This window comes from Panthera uncia, chromosome B1 (genome assembly GCF_023721935.1).
Source record: "Panthera uncia isolate 11264 chromosome B1, Puncia_PCG_1.0, whole genome shotgun sequence".
NCBI lineage: Eukaryota > Metazoa > Chordata > Mammalia > Carnivora > Felidae > Panthera > Panthera uncia.
Window position 1 is genome coordinate 100,082,124 of NC_064811.1, and position 15,543 is coordinate 100,097,666.

A 15,543-nucleotide genomic window follows, 5' to 3' on the forward strand; every position below is an offset into this window, starting at 1 on the left:
TTCTTCTCAAGATGTTCCAAAAAAATAGAATGAGTCTGGAAGTTTTCCTTCCATTTCTATGAAGCCAGCATTACTTTGATTCCCAAACCAGACAGAGACCCAACAAGAAAAAAGGAGAACTACAGGCCAATATCCCTGATGAACATGGATGCTAAAATTCTCAACAAGATAAATTGAATTCAGCATATAAAAAGAATTACTCACCATGATCAAGTGGATTCATTCCTGGGCTGCAGGGTTGGTTCAATATTTGCAAATCAATCAGTGTGATACATCACATTAATAAAAGAAGGTATAAGAACCATATGATCCTGTCAATAGATGCAGAAAAAGCATTTGACAAAATACAACATTCTTTATAAAAACCCTCAATACAGTTGGAATAGAAGGAACATACTTAAACATCCATATATGAAAGACATATATGAAAAGCCCACAGCCAGTATTATCCTCAGTGGGGAAAAACTGAGAGCTTTCCCCGACACTGGGAACACGACAGGGACATCCACTCTCACCACTGTTATTTAACATAGTGATGGAAGTCTTAGCATTAGCAATCAGACAACAAAATGAAATAAAATTCATCCAAATTGGCAAAGAAGTCAAACTTTTACTTTTTGCAGATGACACGATACTCTACATAGAGCACCCAAAAGTCTCCACCAAAAGACTCCTAGAACTGATACATGAATTCATCAAAGTCTCAGGGTACAAAATCAATGTGAGAAATCGGTTGCATTCCTGTACACCAATAATGAAGCAACAGAAAGAGAAATCAAAAAATCGATCTCATTTACAATTGCACCGAGAACCATAAAATACCTAGTAATAAACCTAACCAAAGATGTAAAGGACCTGTATGCTGAAAACTATAGAAAACTTACAAAGGAAATTGAAGAAGACACAAAGAAATGGAAAAATATTCCATGCTTATGGATTGGAAGAGCAAATATTAAAATGTCAATACTACCCAAGGCAATTACACATTCAATGCAATCCCAATCAAAATTGCACCGACATTCTTCTCAAAGCTAGAATAAAGAATCCTAAAACATCTATGGAACCACAAAAGACCCCAATTAGCCAAAGTAATGTTGAAGAAAACCAAAATGGGAGGCATCACAATCCCAGATGTTAGTCTCTATTACAAAGCTGCAATCATCAAGACACTATGGTATTGGCAAAAAAATAGACACATAGACCAATGGAATAGAATAGAGAACCCAAATTGGACTCACAAATGTATGGCCAACTAATCTTTGACAAAGCAGGAAAGAGTATCCAATGGAAAAAGTCTCTTTAGAAAATGGTGCTGGGAGAACAGGACAGCAACATGCAGAAGAATGAAACTAGATCACTTTCTTACACCATACACAAAAATAAACTCAAAATGGATGAAAGACCTGAATGTGAGACAGGAAACCATCAAAACCCTAAAGGAGAAAGCAGACAACAACCTCTTTGACCTCAGTCACAGCAATTTCTTACTCGACACATCTCCAAAGGCAAGGGAATTAAAAGCAAAAATGAACTATTGGGACCTCACAAAGATACAAAGCTTCTCTGCACTGCAAAGGAAACAATCAACAAAACTAAAAGGCAACTGACGGAATGGGAAAAGATATTTGCAAATGACATATAGGACAAAGGACTAGTATTCAAAATATAAAGAACTTACAAAATTCAACACCTGAAAAACAAGTAATCCAGTGAAGAAATGGGCAGAAGACATGAATAGACACTTTTCCAAAGAAGACATCCAGATGGCCAACAGACAACATGAAAAGATGCTCAATGTCACTCATCTTCAGGGAAACACAAATCAAAGCCACACTGAGATAACACCTCACGCCAGTCAGAGTGGCTAAGATGAACAAAACAAATCAGGAAAATACAGATGCTGGCGAGGATGTGGAGAAACAGGAACTGTCTTGCACTGTTGGTGGGAATGCAAACTGGTGCAGCTGCTCTGGAAAATAGTGCGGAGGTTTCTCAAAAATCTAAAAATGGAGCTACCCTATGACCCAGCAATAGCACCACTGGGAATTTACCAAAGGGATAAAGGAGTGCTGATGCATAGGGGCATGTGTACCCCAATGTTTATATCAGCACTATCAACAGGAGCCAAATTATGGAAAGAGCCTAAATGTCCATCAACTGATGAATGGATAAAGAAGATGTGCTTTATATATACAATGGAATATTCCTTGGCAATGAGAAAAATGTTTCACCAAGTCTCTAGATGTGTGTTAATTCAGAAGCCTGTCCCTCAGGATGAATCTTTAGGGTCATTAAATAAACCTCTTTTTCAGAAAGACTTGGGGTGTTTCAGTTAGCTGTCTCTCCATTGTGCCCTGAGGGCATAGCCATGGTAAGTCCACATGAGTCCTTTAAGGACTGTTTTTCAGTTGATTATAACCTTGTGGGTCTTGTGGGTATAAGCTCCATTGGCTTTACAACTAGGATGTTTGGAGACCTCTTACATATAGTTCTTAAAAGTTGAGGTGCCAGATATAGGGTTCAAATCCTTTGCTCTTTGGGAGAAGCTGGGAATTGTGAGTTGCCTCCTGATTGTGGGATACCATGCTGAAATTTGCAGGCATTGTTGCTGCAGCATAATTTAGCAGAGTTGACTAATGCAATCAGTTCTGAAATCAGTTTAGCTTATGTAGTAATTAGAAGATATACATATCTTATGAATTACTGATTTTGCTTGTAATTATAGACCCTAGAAAAATTCTCATTCATGGGCACAAAGAGATACATACAAGGTTGTTATTAAAGTATTATTTGTAAGAGCTAAAAATTATAAAAAATCTAAATATTATCAATAAAGGGATGGATACATCCATTATAGTATATTTATGCAATGTGATACTATACAAAAGTTAAATGAATTGAGTTTAATCAAATTAATGCAAATCTCAAAAACATAGTGTATGAAAAAACATATTGCTAACGTATGATACCCTTTATAGTAAAGTTTTCAACACAATAAACAGTTCTGAATATTATATATATATTGCTGTATCTTTACTCCAATGAATAACAAAGATACATCAACTTCAGGATAGTCACTACCCTTGGAGAGAGATGGAGAACAGGAAAAGATTTAAAGAAAACTTCAACTATGTCATTTTTTTTCTTTCAAAAATATGATATTCCAGTTATCAAAATATTAACATTTGTTTAAAACTAGATCTCAGGTATTATTTTTTTCTGAACATCTGTATATCTCATTAGAAAAGTCTTGGGTAAATTTGATGTCCATTTCATACTATTTTGAAATCTTCCTTCCCAAAATAATTCTTTAGCTGTCATATAGTGGTTCTGCCTTTACTATACTATTAACATTAAAGATTAAGTCTGTTTGTTATATTGGCCAATGAGGAAACATGGGTAATGAAAATATTATGTGCTCCAAACTCAAGGCAGCATGATCTGCACTGTTGGTTCTGACAGAGTGTAAATACCTAAGCTTTCTGTGCTTTGGTTACTATTCTCCAATGTTACAATTAGGATAAGGGAAAAAATTCACTACATCAAAAGCCGTTAATAAATAAAAATAATTATGTAATAATATCTAAAATATATTATGAATGCTTCTCTACCTAACATTTATTTCCCATTCTGTAGATGAGAAAATCAAGAATCAAAGAATTTAGCCATCTGATCTCAGTAACTTAATACTGTTGTTTGACTTCTTAGAAAATCCTAGATGGCCCTAAAACAGTATAGATATTAATAGTCCCCCCCCCAATTCTCTATTACAAAAATAACCTGACTTATGCACATTTATCTTAATATTTAGGAACTCAGAAGACATTGATCCAAAGATGTCTTCAGCATAAATGACACATTATTTGCTGTTTCTTGAGTGTCTCCTAAGCCAAGTTACAGGGCCCTATACATGTTACAGTTTCAATAGATATAATGAATATTTACACATTGATATAGGACAAGAGTGAAATTAATATCTGTCAACAATATGTAATTGAGAAGAAAGCATACAAGATCAGATTTCAAAGGACTAAACCAAATAAACCTCAGGATTATTATTTCTCTTCATTTGGTTTAAAATTTTATCATAGCACATAGCAATGAAAGAAGTCCAAAAATTGTTGTCACTCCAACAAAAAATAAAAACCTAAGATGTTTGCTTCAAGTCTGTCTAACTCTTCTATTTTTTTTCTTCATGGAATGCTGACATGTTTTAAATTACTAATTTACTTTTAATAAAAAGTTGTTTGGAAGCTGTGAAAAAATATTTTATACCTTCCAAGGCTTTGAAGATTATTTTGTGTTAACAAGGCAGCAAGTCTTTCAAATAACTTGTTCTCTTCAAGTGATAAAGAAATTACCCTAATCACTAAACAAATTAGCCTTCAAGCCCTATATTCCTTAGTAAAATTTAAAATCACTGAAAAACTGATAGTGACTTCTTTATATCTTTCCAGTCCAGGCTAAAGCCCTATGTGAATAATTGTGAAAACAGGCTCACTTTATTTTGTTTAGAGAATAAAAAGTAAGTATGCTTTCATGTATCTGAATTTTATTAGAACTTTCAAATAAAAGGAATTTTCAAATAAAAGGAAATTCACCACTTCTTTGAATATTCAATCAGTTACATAGCATTTTTGATACATAGTCACTTGAAGATTTCATTTACGTTGTTAAAAAATAAAATTCAACTAAGTAAATGTAAAGATCTAATTGACTTTATTCAATGATTCATGAATCTGGCAGCATCTCATCTAGCAAACAGAAGAGAGCTACAAAGAGCTCTACAAAATGAAATGATTTTATAGACAGAAGGAGGGTGGGACAAGGAAGTTAAGAGTGACTTTAGGCAAGCTCACCTGCCATGAGAAGGCAAGGGGTGGGTTCAGGAAGATGATATTATTAGTGCTGATCAGGAAATTCCAGATTGATTGGATTAAAGTTCCATCTGGAACAGACTGAAACCGCAATTAGCTAAGGTACTAAATCTTGATGGGGTTTAACATAAGTGACTCCATTTTGGCTGTTTCTTTTTAACAAGGTAAATACACCTCAGGCAAACCAGTCCAAACAAGATTTCTGCATTTTATGAGTTCAGTTTTTTCCCCCCACAGTGAATAATTCACCAACATTGTTAATACCAGCAGAAAACCTGAACATGATGATATATAATCTATAATATTTCAGAAATTTAGGAAATAAAAACATGTTATTTTCTGCTTTTCTAAGTAAGGAACTCTTCAGTCTAACTTGGACCCAACAAGAAACTAATAACGGACTACATTAATTTTATCAAAGGCCTAATTTCAGTTGCTAATAGTCACTAATAAAAGGAACAAGCTAGTACCTCCTAAAAACCCTCATACCGTCCAGCCTAGAATTTATATATAAATAGATGCAAATAAGTTGAGAAACAAAGAATTTGTAAAATGATAAAAATAAAAATAAAAAAATTTAAAAGCCTGATTAAAGTCATACCAAAGGGGAGGAAGCCTGGGTAGTTCAATTGATTAAGCCTCCCACTCTTGATTTCATTTTTTTTCTTTTCTTTTCTTTTTTTCAATATATGAAATTTATTGTCAAATTGGTTTCCATATGACACCCAGTGCTCATCCCAAAAGGTACCCTCCTCAATACCCATCACCCACCCTCCCCTCCCTCCGACCTCCCATCAACCCTCAGTTCTCAGTTTTTAAGAGTCTCTTATACTTTGGCTCTCTCCCACTCTAACCTCTTTTTTTTTTCCTTCCCCTCCCCCATGGGTTTCTGTTAAGTTTCTCAGGATCCACATAAGAGTGAAACCATATGGTATCTGTCTTTCTCTGTATGGCTTATTTCACTTAGCATAACACTCTCCAGTTCCATCCACGTTGCTACAAAGGGTCATATTTCTTTCTCATTGCCACATAGTACTCCATTGTGTATATAAACCACAATTTCTTTATCCATTCATCAGTTGATGGACATTTAGGCTCTTTCCATAATTTGGCTATTGTTGAGAGTGCTGCTATAAACATTGGGGTACAAGTGCCCCTATGCATCAGTACTCCTGTATCCCTTGGGTAAATTCCTAGCAGTGCTATTGCTGGGTCATAGGGTAGGTCTATTTTTAATTTTTTGAGGAACCTCCACACTGTTTTCCAGAGTGGCTGCACCAATTTGCATTCCCACCAACAGTGCAAGAGGGTTCCCATTTCTCCACATCCTTGCCAGCATCTATAGTCTCCTGATTTGTTCATTTTGGCCTCTCTGACTGGTGTGCCACTCTTGATTTCAACTCAGGTCATGACGGTGCAGAGCCTGCTTGGGATTCTCTCTCTACCCATCCCCCCCCCCCCCCCCATGGTCACACACACGTGCATTCTGTTTCTCCTACTCTTTCTCAAAATAAACTTGAAAAAAATCATGCCAAAGGGAATGTAAGTCTTTAGATCATAAGAGGGAGCTGAAAGATTTCTAAGACCATTCTTTCTGTCTATGATAGCTATACTCTTGGAGTATAATCTAATGATAGCTATACTCTTAACTTAGAAATTACTTTTGTTTGAAGAACAAAGACTTTTCAGAAGCAAACTTAGGAAAGATAAGTAAATGGAAAAACTAATAGCTCAAGTACCCAAAAAATAACTCCATCAGACAATTTGAGAAAATTAAAGACTATTCCAGTTATTTCTCTAAATTCAGTAGTAATAGGCAGTAGAGAATTACAGTCCAGTACTACCTATTCCAAATAGCTATATGATTTTTAATATCTCTGAGATTCTCCTTAGCTGTCTTTTGATATGAGTTATAAGCCCAAATCTTCTTAATAAGAAAATTATAAATTAGTACACTCTGAATTTTGTTTTTGATCATTTTAATTAAACACATCAATGCTCTTTCCCTTTAACAGAAAAATTGGGAATGTATTTGGGAAACAAAAGTTTCATGGATATTATGAGACAATTATTTAAGCTTGTTTCAAATCTATGTGGAAATAAGCAAAGCATAAATTTGAATAAATCAATTTATATAAAGCCTATAAGAATGTCAAATATATTGATTTTCTGAAGAGTGTTTCCAAAACAATATGTTAAAATACCATCTGAGGGACTTCTGGGGAAGGCAGCAAAGTACAAGGACCTTAAGTTCACCTTGTCCCATAGATACAACTAGACAACACTCGCATCAGTGTAAATAACCTGGAAAACAATGCAAACTTCATAACTAAATGTAGAGAAGAGGTCACAGAGGGGAGCTAAACGGACCTACAGGACTGTCTGCAGGAGGGAGGGACACTATGGGCATGGAATAGGGAGAGAAACAAGCCCTCACACTGAGAAGCCCACATGGGGAAAATAAATCCACATAACATTTGGCTTTGAAAACCAGAGGGGCTGAATTTCATGAGTTTTACAACCAGTGGGACTTAAAACCTGGAATTTTAGAAATCTTCAGGCTCAGCACTGGGATAGCCAGGAAAATAAAGGAAACAGAATCCCTGCACTTAAAGAGACAGTTCAATACACAGCCCACAGAGATAAAGCATAGAAGCAGCAGTTTGAAAAATGCCTGAGGCATACAGGAGGGATAGTAGTTTATTAATCTCAGAGTGTATCCAGGAGGGATGGATATCTTTGGGAGACTTCTCCAGGAACACAGGAACTGGCAGGCACCATTTCCCTCCTCCATCCACCAGCATAAATGCATGATCACTTGTGGGAACCAGCAACGAACCAACACACACTATCTAACATGTTAACACTGCACATCCTTTCCTCCCAACTTTCTGCAGACATGCCCTGCCCAGCCAGGCCAGCCCTAGTCCCAGTGCTATAGGCCCCCTCCCCCAAGAAAACCAGCACAAACCTTGCTAACACCAAACCTCCTGTCCTGCAAACTTTGCAGATCCAAGCCCTCCAACCGAGCTTGTCTTAGTCCTGGTGGCAGTGGCAAAAGTTCTCCTTTTGCAGAGGACTAGCACACAAACCTTGCTAACACTGTACACCCCACCACCATACATCTGCTCCCTGTAATACGCTCTTGACCTGAGACCATTCAAACTGGTGCCACAAGCCTAGCAGTGTGCAAGCAGCCTCAACAGGGGCCAGTACAACTCCAAAGAGACTCCTGCTTTGGGGAGAGGGAAAGATAATCACACACACGTCATACCGTGGCCCCAGCAGTGGGTTGGAAGCAGACAGCTGGTCTGAATACAGGCCCTCAAGGGACAACAGAGGGAAAGGGACCTGCATTTTGGTGCTACTGCATCTCTGGAAAACACCTGCTCTGACTCAACTGAAAACAAGGCAAACCCAGACTGGCCCAATACCAAACACTTCTCACAATAAGCCAGAGAGCCACTGCAGACAACTGGACTGAAGGAAAACACAACCCAACCACAATAGCAGGGCACATACCACAAACATAGGAAACACCCCTGAATCAAAAGGTTCCAGTGAACAGGGGACACTGCACTGCAGGGCACCACAAGATCTCTTCTTTACAAGGCCACTACAGGGCACTTGGTTGGCTCGGTTGAGCATCCAGCTCTTGATTTTGGCTCAGGTCATGATCCCACAGTTTGTGAGATTGAGCCCCACACAGATAGTGTAGAGCCTGCTTTGGATTCTCTCTCTCTCTCTCTCTCTAAGTAAATAAGTGTTTTTTTAAATCCACTACTTTCAAGAGCAAGAGATGTAGCTGACTTTTGAAACACATAGAAACAGAAACAGAGAGTTAGACAAAATGAAGAGACAACATAAAAAAACAGGACATCACAGCAAGATAACTAAATGAAATAGACATAAGTAATATGCCTGATGGGGAATTTAATGATCATAAAAATAGTATACTTGAGAAAAAAGTAGAGGACATCAGTGAGATCCTTAAGGATATTTTTTAGGAGAATCAGAGTTGAAGAAAACAATAAATGAAATTGAAAATACACTAGATGGAATAAATAATACATAGAGAAAGTAGAAGAATGAATCAGTTACCTGGAAGACAGAATAATGGAAAGCAATTAAGCTGAGCAAGTGAGAGGGGGGCAATATGCAAAATAAGAATGGACTTAGGGAACTAAGTGACTCCATCAAGCATAACATTTGCAATACAAGGGCTCCAGAAGGAGAAGAGAGAGAAGGGGGATGGGGCATAATGTTTAATAACAGTGGAAAATTTCTTAAATCTGTAGAAGGAAATAATTCCAGTCCTAGGAGGCACAGAGAGGCCCCAACAAAACCCAAGGAGGTCACACCAAAACATAGCAATTAAAATGGCAAAAAGTAGTAATAGAGAATTTTTAAAGCAGCAACAGAAAATAAAAGTGACATATATAGGAAACCCCATAAGGCTATCAGGTAATTTTTTAGCAGAAACTTTATAAGCCAGAAAAGTATGATGTATTCAAAGGGCCAAAAGGAGAAAGAAGAAAAAAAAAAAAACAAAAAACAAAAAAAAACAACACTGTAGCCAAGAACATTCTATTCAGCAAGCCTGTCATTAAGAATAGGAGATATAAATAGCTTCACAAACAAACAAAAGTTTAAGGAATTCATGACCACTAAACCAGCCCTAAGAGAAATGTTAAAGGGGACTCTTTGATTGGAAAGGAAAGGCCAGGGGTACTTGGGTGGCCTAGTCTGATGAGTGTCCAACTCTTGATTTCACCTTAGGTCATGATCCCAGGATCGTGGGATCAAGCCCAACATCAGGCTCCATGTTTAACATGGAGTCTGCTTAAGATTCTCTCTCTCTTCCGCCTCGTCTGTCCCACTCCCTTGCTTGCTTTCTCTAAAATAAAAAAAAGAAAGGTAATATCATAATTAAGAGAAAATAGGAAGCACAAAAGCAGTAAAAATAAGTATAACTGTAAAAAATTAGCCAAGGAATTCGCATAATAGAAGAATGTAAAGCATGACACTATATACCTAAAATGGGGGAGGAGGGGAAAGGAATAAAAAATGGATTCAAAATTAAGTTACCATCAACTTAATATAGATTTCTATATGCCAAAAATGTAATACACAAACTAGATAGTGACCACAAATCAAAAACAAGTAATAGACATGGAAAAATAAAGAGAAAGGAATGCAAGAATATAATAAAACTACAAACACAACCACAAAACAGGTAACAAAATGTCAATAAATATCTATCAATAATTTATTTGAATATAAGTAAACTGATCCAATCAAAAGACATAGGGTGATGGAATGGATTAAAAAAAAAAAACAAACAAACAAACAAAAAAAACACATCTATATGCTGCCTATAACAGATTTACTTCAGGCCTAAAGACACATGCAGATTGAAAGTGAAGGGGTGGTGAAACATTTATCATGTAAATGGATGTCAAAAGAAAGCCAGGTAGCAATATTTATATCATAAAAAATAGATTTTCAATCAAACACTGTAACAAGAGACAAAGAAGGACACTATATAATAATAAAAAGAACCCAACAAAAAGATATAAGACCTATAAATATTTATCCACCCAACATGGGAGAAAACAAGTACATAAAGTACCTAATAGCAAACATAAAGTAATTGATAGTAATACAATAATAGTAGGGAACTTTAACATCTTACTTACATCAACAGACAGATCATCCAAACAGAAAGTCAACAAGGAAACAGTGCCTTTTAACAACACATTGGACCAGATGGATTTAACAGATATATTTAGAAAATATCATCCTAACACAGCACAATACACATTCTTTTCAAGTGCACATGGAACATTCTCCAGAATCAATCACATTTTTAGGTCACTGAACAATTCGCAACAAAATCAAAAAGATTTAAGTTATATACCTTTTCTGACCACAACATTGTGAAACTAGAAACCAACCACAAGAAAATATATGAAAAGAGCACAAATACACAGATATTAAATAAAATTCTACTAAATAATTAATGGGCCAATCAAGAAATCAAAGAGGAAATAAAAAAAATACATGGAGACAAATGAAAACACAATGATATAAATCTTTGGGATGTAACCAAAGCTGTTCTAAAAGAAAAGTTGATAAAAATGCAGGCTTACCTCAAGAAGCATGAAAAATCTTAAGTAAACAACCCCACCTTACACCTAAAGGACTAGAAAAAGAAGAACAAATAAAACCCAAAACAGTAGGAGGAAGTAATAAAAAATTAAGTAGTAATAAATGATATAGAAACTAAAACAAAAACATAAAAACAATAAAACAGATCAATAAAGCCAAGTTCTGATTCTTTGAAAAGATCAACCAAATTGATAAGCTTTAGCCAGGCTCATCAAAAAAGGAGAGAAAGAACTCAAATAGACCAAATCAGAAATGGAAGAAGAGAATTGGGAGAAATCATATGCCAACAAATTGGACAACTTAGAAGAAATAGATAATTTAGATAATAGATAAATTCCTAGAAACATATCAGCTCCAAAACTCAAATCAGGAAAAAATAGAAAATTTGAATAGACTGATTACTAGCAAGAAAATTGAATTACTAATCAAAAAACTCTCAACAAACAACAGTCCAGGACAAGATGGTTTCACAAATGAATTCTACCTAACATGTAAAGAAGAGTTAAGGGGCACCTGGGTGGCTCAGTCAGTTGAGCATCTGACTCTTGATTTCAGCTCAGATTATGATCTCAGGGTCATAGGATCAAGCCCCATGTCAGACTCCATGCTGAGCTTGGAGCATGCTTAAGATTCTCTCTCTCTCTCTCTCTCTCTCTCTCTCTCTCTCCCTACCTCCCTCTGTGTGTGTGTGTGTGTGTGTGTGTGTGTGTGTCTCCCTCTGGCCCTCTCCATTTGTGCACTCTCTCTCTACAAAAAAAAAAAAAAAGGTTAATACATATTTTTTTTAAACTATTGCAAAAAATAGTAGAGGAGGGGAAGTTCCAAATTCATTCTGTGAGGCCAGTATTACCATGGTACCAAAACCTGGTAAAGACACTACAAAATAAAAAGAAAAAGAAAAAGGAAAAGGAAAGAAAAAGAAAGAGAACTACAGGCCAATATATCTGATGAACATAGATGCAAAAATCCTCAACTAAATATTATCAAACAAAAACCAAAAATATATTTAAAAAATTACCCACCACGATCAAGTGAGATTTATTCCTGGGATGCAAGGGTGTTTCAATATTCGCAAATCAATCAGCATGGTACATCACATCAATAAGAGAAAGGATAAAAACTATATGATAATTTCAGTAGATGTATAAAAAGCATTTGACAAAGTACATTTTTGCATGACAAAACCTCAACAAAGTAGGTTTAGAGGGAATATAACTCAACATCATAAAGACCATCTATGAAAAACTCACAGTTAATATCAAACCAAATGGTGAAAAAAATGAGCTTTTCCCCTGAGTTCAGGAACAGGCAAGGATGTCCATTCTCTCCAATTTTACTCAACATATCCCTGGAAGTCCTAGCCACAGCAATTAGACAACAAAAAGAAATAAAAGTCATCCAAATTGCTAAGAAAGAAGTAAAATTTTACCTATTTGTGGATGACATGATACTATATATAGAAAATCCTAAACACTGCACTGAAAATATAGAACTGATAAATGAATTCAGTAAGATTACAGAATATAAAATCAATATACAGAAATCTTTTGCATGTCTATACACTATTAATAAAGCAGCAGAAAGAGAAACTAAGAAAACATTTTAATTTATAACTGCACCAAAAGGAAAGAAAAACCTAGGAATAAGCTTAGCCAAGGAGGTGAAAGACCTTTATTTTAAAAACTATAAAACACTGATGAAAGAAATTGAAGATAACACAAATGGAAAGATATTCCATGCTCTTGTATTGAAAGAACAAATATTGTTAAAATGTTTTTACTACACAAAGCAGTCTATAGGTTTAATGCAATCCCTATCAAAATACCAACAGCATTATTCACAGAACTAGAATAAACAATCCTACAATTCATATAGAACCACAAAAGACCCAAAGAGCCAAAGCAATCTTGAAAAAGAAAAAGAAGGAGGTATCACAATTCCAGATTTCAAGTTATACTACAAAGCTGTAGTAATCAAATCAGTATAATACTGGCAAAAGAAATGATACAGATCGATGGAACAGAATGGAGAGCCCAGAAACAAACCCATGATTGTATGGTCAGTTAATCTTCAACAAAGAAGGAAAGAATATGCAATGGGAAAAAGACAGTCTCTTTAGCAAACGACATTTGGAAAACTGCAGTTACATGCAAAAGAATGAAACTGTACCACTTTCTTATATAGTACACAAAAATAAAATGTATTAAGGACCTACAGTGAGGCCTGAAATCATAAAAGTCCTGGAAAAGACCACAGGGAGTAATTTCTCTGATATCAGGCACAGCACATTTGTTTAGATATGTTTCCTGAAGCAAGGGAGACAAAAACAAAAATAAACTATTGGAACTATGTCAAAATAAAAACCTTCTGTACAGCAAAGGAAACAGTCATAAAGCTAAAAGATAAGCTATTGAATGGGAGAAGATATTTGTAAATGATGTATCTGATTAGGGGTTAGTATTCCATATATATGAAGAACTTACACAACTCAATATCAAGAAAACCAAATAATCCAATTTAGAAATGGGCAGAAGATGTGAACAGACATTTTTCTAAAGAAGACATACAGATGGACAACAGATACATGAAAAAATGCTCAACATCACTTATCAGAGAAATATAAATCAAAACCACAATTATATGTTACCTCAACCCTGTCAGAATGGCTAGAATCAAAAACATAAGAAACAAGTATTGGTGTGGATGTGGAGAAAAAGGAACCCTCATGCACTGTTGATGGGAATGCAAACTGGTACAGTCACAGTGGAAGGCAGCATGAATATTCCTCAAAAAATTAAAAATAGAACTACCATATGATCCAGTAATTACATTACTGGGTGTTTTCCCAAAGAATATGAAAATACTAATTCTAAAGGATATATGCACTCCTGTGTTTATTGTAGCCTTACTTATAACAGCCAAGATATGGAAGCATCCCAAGTTTCCATTAGTAGACAAACGGATAAAGAAGACGTGGTGGGGGCACCTGGGTGGCTCAGTCGGTTAAGCGTCCGACTTCAGCTAGGGTCATGATCTTGCGGTCTGTGAGTTCGAGCCCTGCATCAGGCTCTGTGCTGACGGCTCAGAGCCTGGAGCCTGTTTCAGATTCTGTGTCTCCCTCTCTCTATGGCCCTCCCCCGTTTATGCTCTGTCTCTCTGTCTCAAAAATAAATTAAAACATTACAAAAATATTGAAAAAGACGCAGTGTATGTGTGTGTATATGGTATGTATATGGTATTATACACACACACACACACACACACACACACAATGGAATATTGAACCATAAAAAAGAATGAAATCTTACCAATTGCAATAACATGGGTGGATCTAAAGAGTATAATGTTAAGCAAAATAAGTCAGAGAAAGACAAATACCATATGATTTCACTCATATTTGGAATTTAAGGAGAAAAAACAAATGAACAAAGGGAAAAAGAGACAAACCAAAAAATAGACTCAAGTATAGAGAACAAACAGGTGGTTACCAGAGGGGAGGTGGGTGGGGGTGAAAATAGGTGAAGGGGAATAAGGGTACACTTCTCTTGATGAGCACTGAGTAATATTTAGAATTGTTGAATCACTATATTGTACACTTGGAACTAATATAACATTATGTTAACTATACTGGAATTAAAATTTTTAAAAATTTAAAAATCTGAAATCAGTGCCTCTAGGCTCTGACTAGCTATCTCCTCACACATTTTACCTTTTTTTTTTTTTTTTTTTACCTATTTCTAAAAAAACATGTTATTGTAGAGGTCTCCAATCTGGTTAACAAAATTCAGCACATTAAATGTTCTAATTTATCTGACTTATCTTACTAAGGATAATAAAACAGTTAAGTCAATAATAATTAAATCTCTCCTCCTATATCACCAGGTCTTTAGGAAAACACAGCCATAGGAAAGCTAAGCCCCTCACAATGTGAAGGCCTGAGAAAGAAGGATCAAGAACAGCTAGTGTTCAGTGTCAGATTGCTCACTGAGTATTATTCACACAGAGGATATTCTATAAAAGATCTGATGGAGGCCTGTTCACAGGATCAAGCTGCTGTGATTGACTCCACATCTATTCAATTCTGATGATGCCTTGAGTCATAACTGTACACTTCCCACCCTCATACATTAGGTAACCATGTCCGCAAACACCCTGCAGAAGGAACCAGTAACAAATCATATTCATATTCTATATCCCTTCCAAGAGAAAGATATTCCGCTATTATAGAAACCCTTCCTGGCTTAAGCATTAGAAAGGAATTACTCCAGATATACATGAATATTTAACTGAAATGAAGTACAGGTATGAAAATAGCCCCAAGAGCTACTCATGGAATTACAGCCATTACCAAGCAAGGAACCTATCCTCTCTAGCTGTTTTTGGTACAGAATTTTAAATTTCTCTTTCTCTTGAAATTTCCACCCACCTGTTTCATTCTGGTTTTCTTCTTTTGTGGATTGAAGTTTTCTGTTATTTTTATGTACACGCTGAGGGA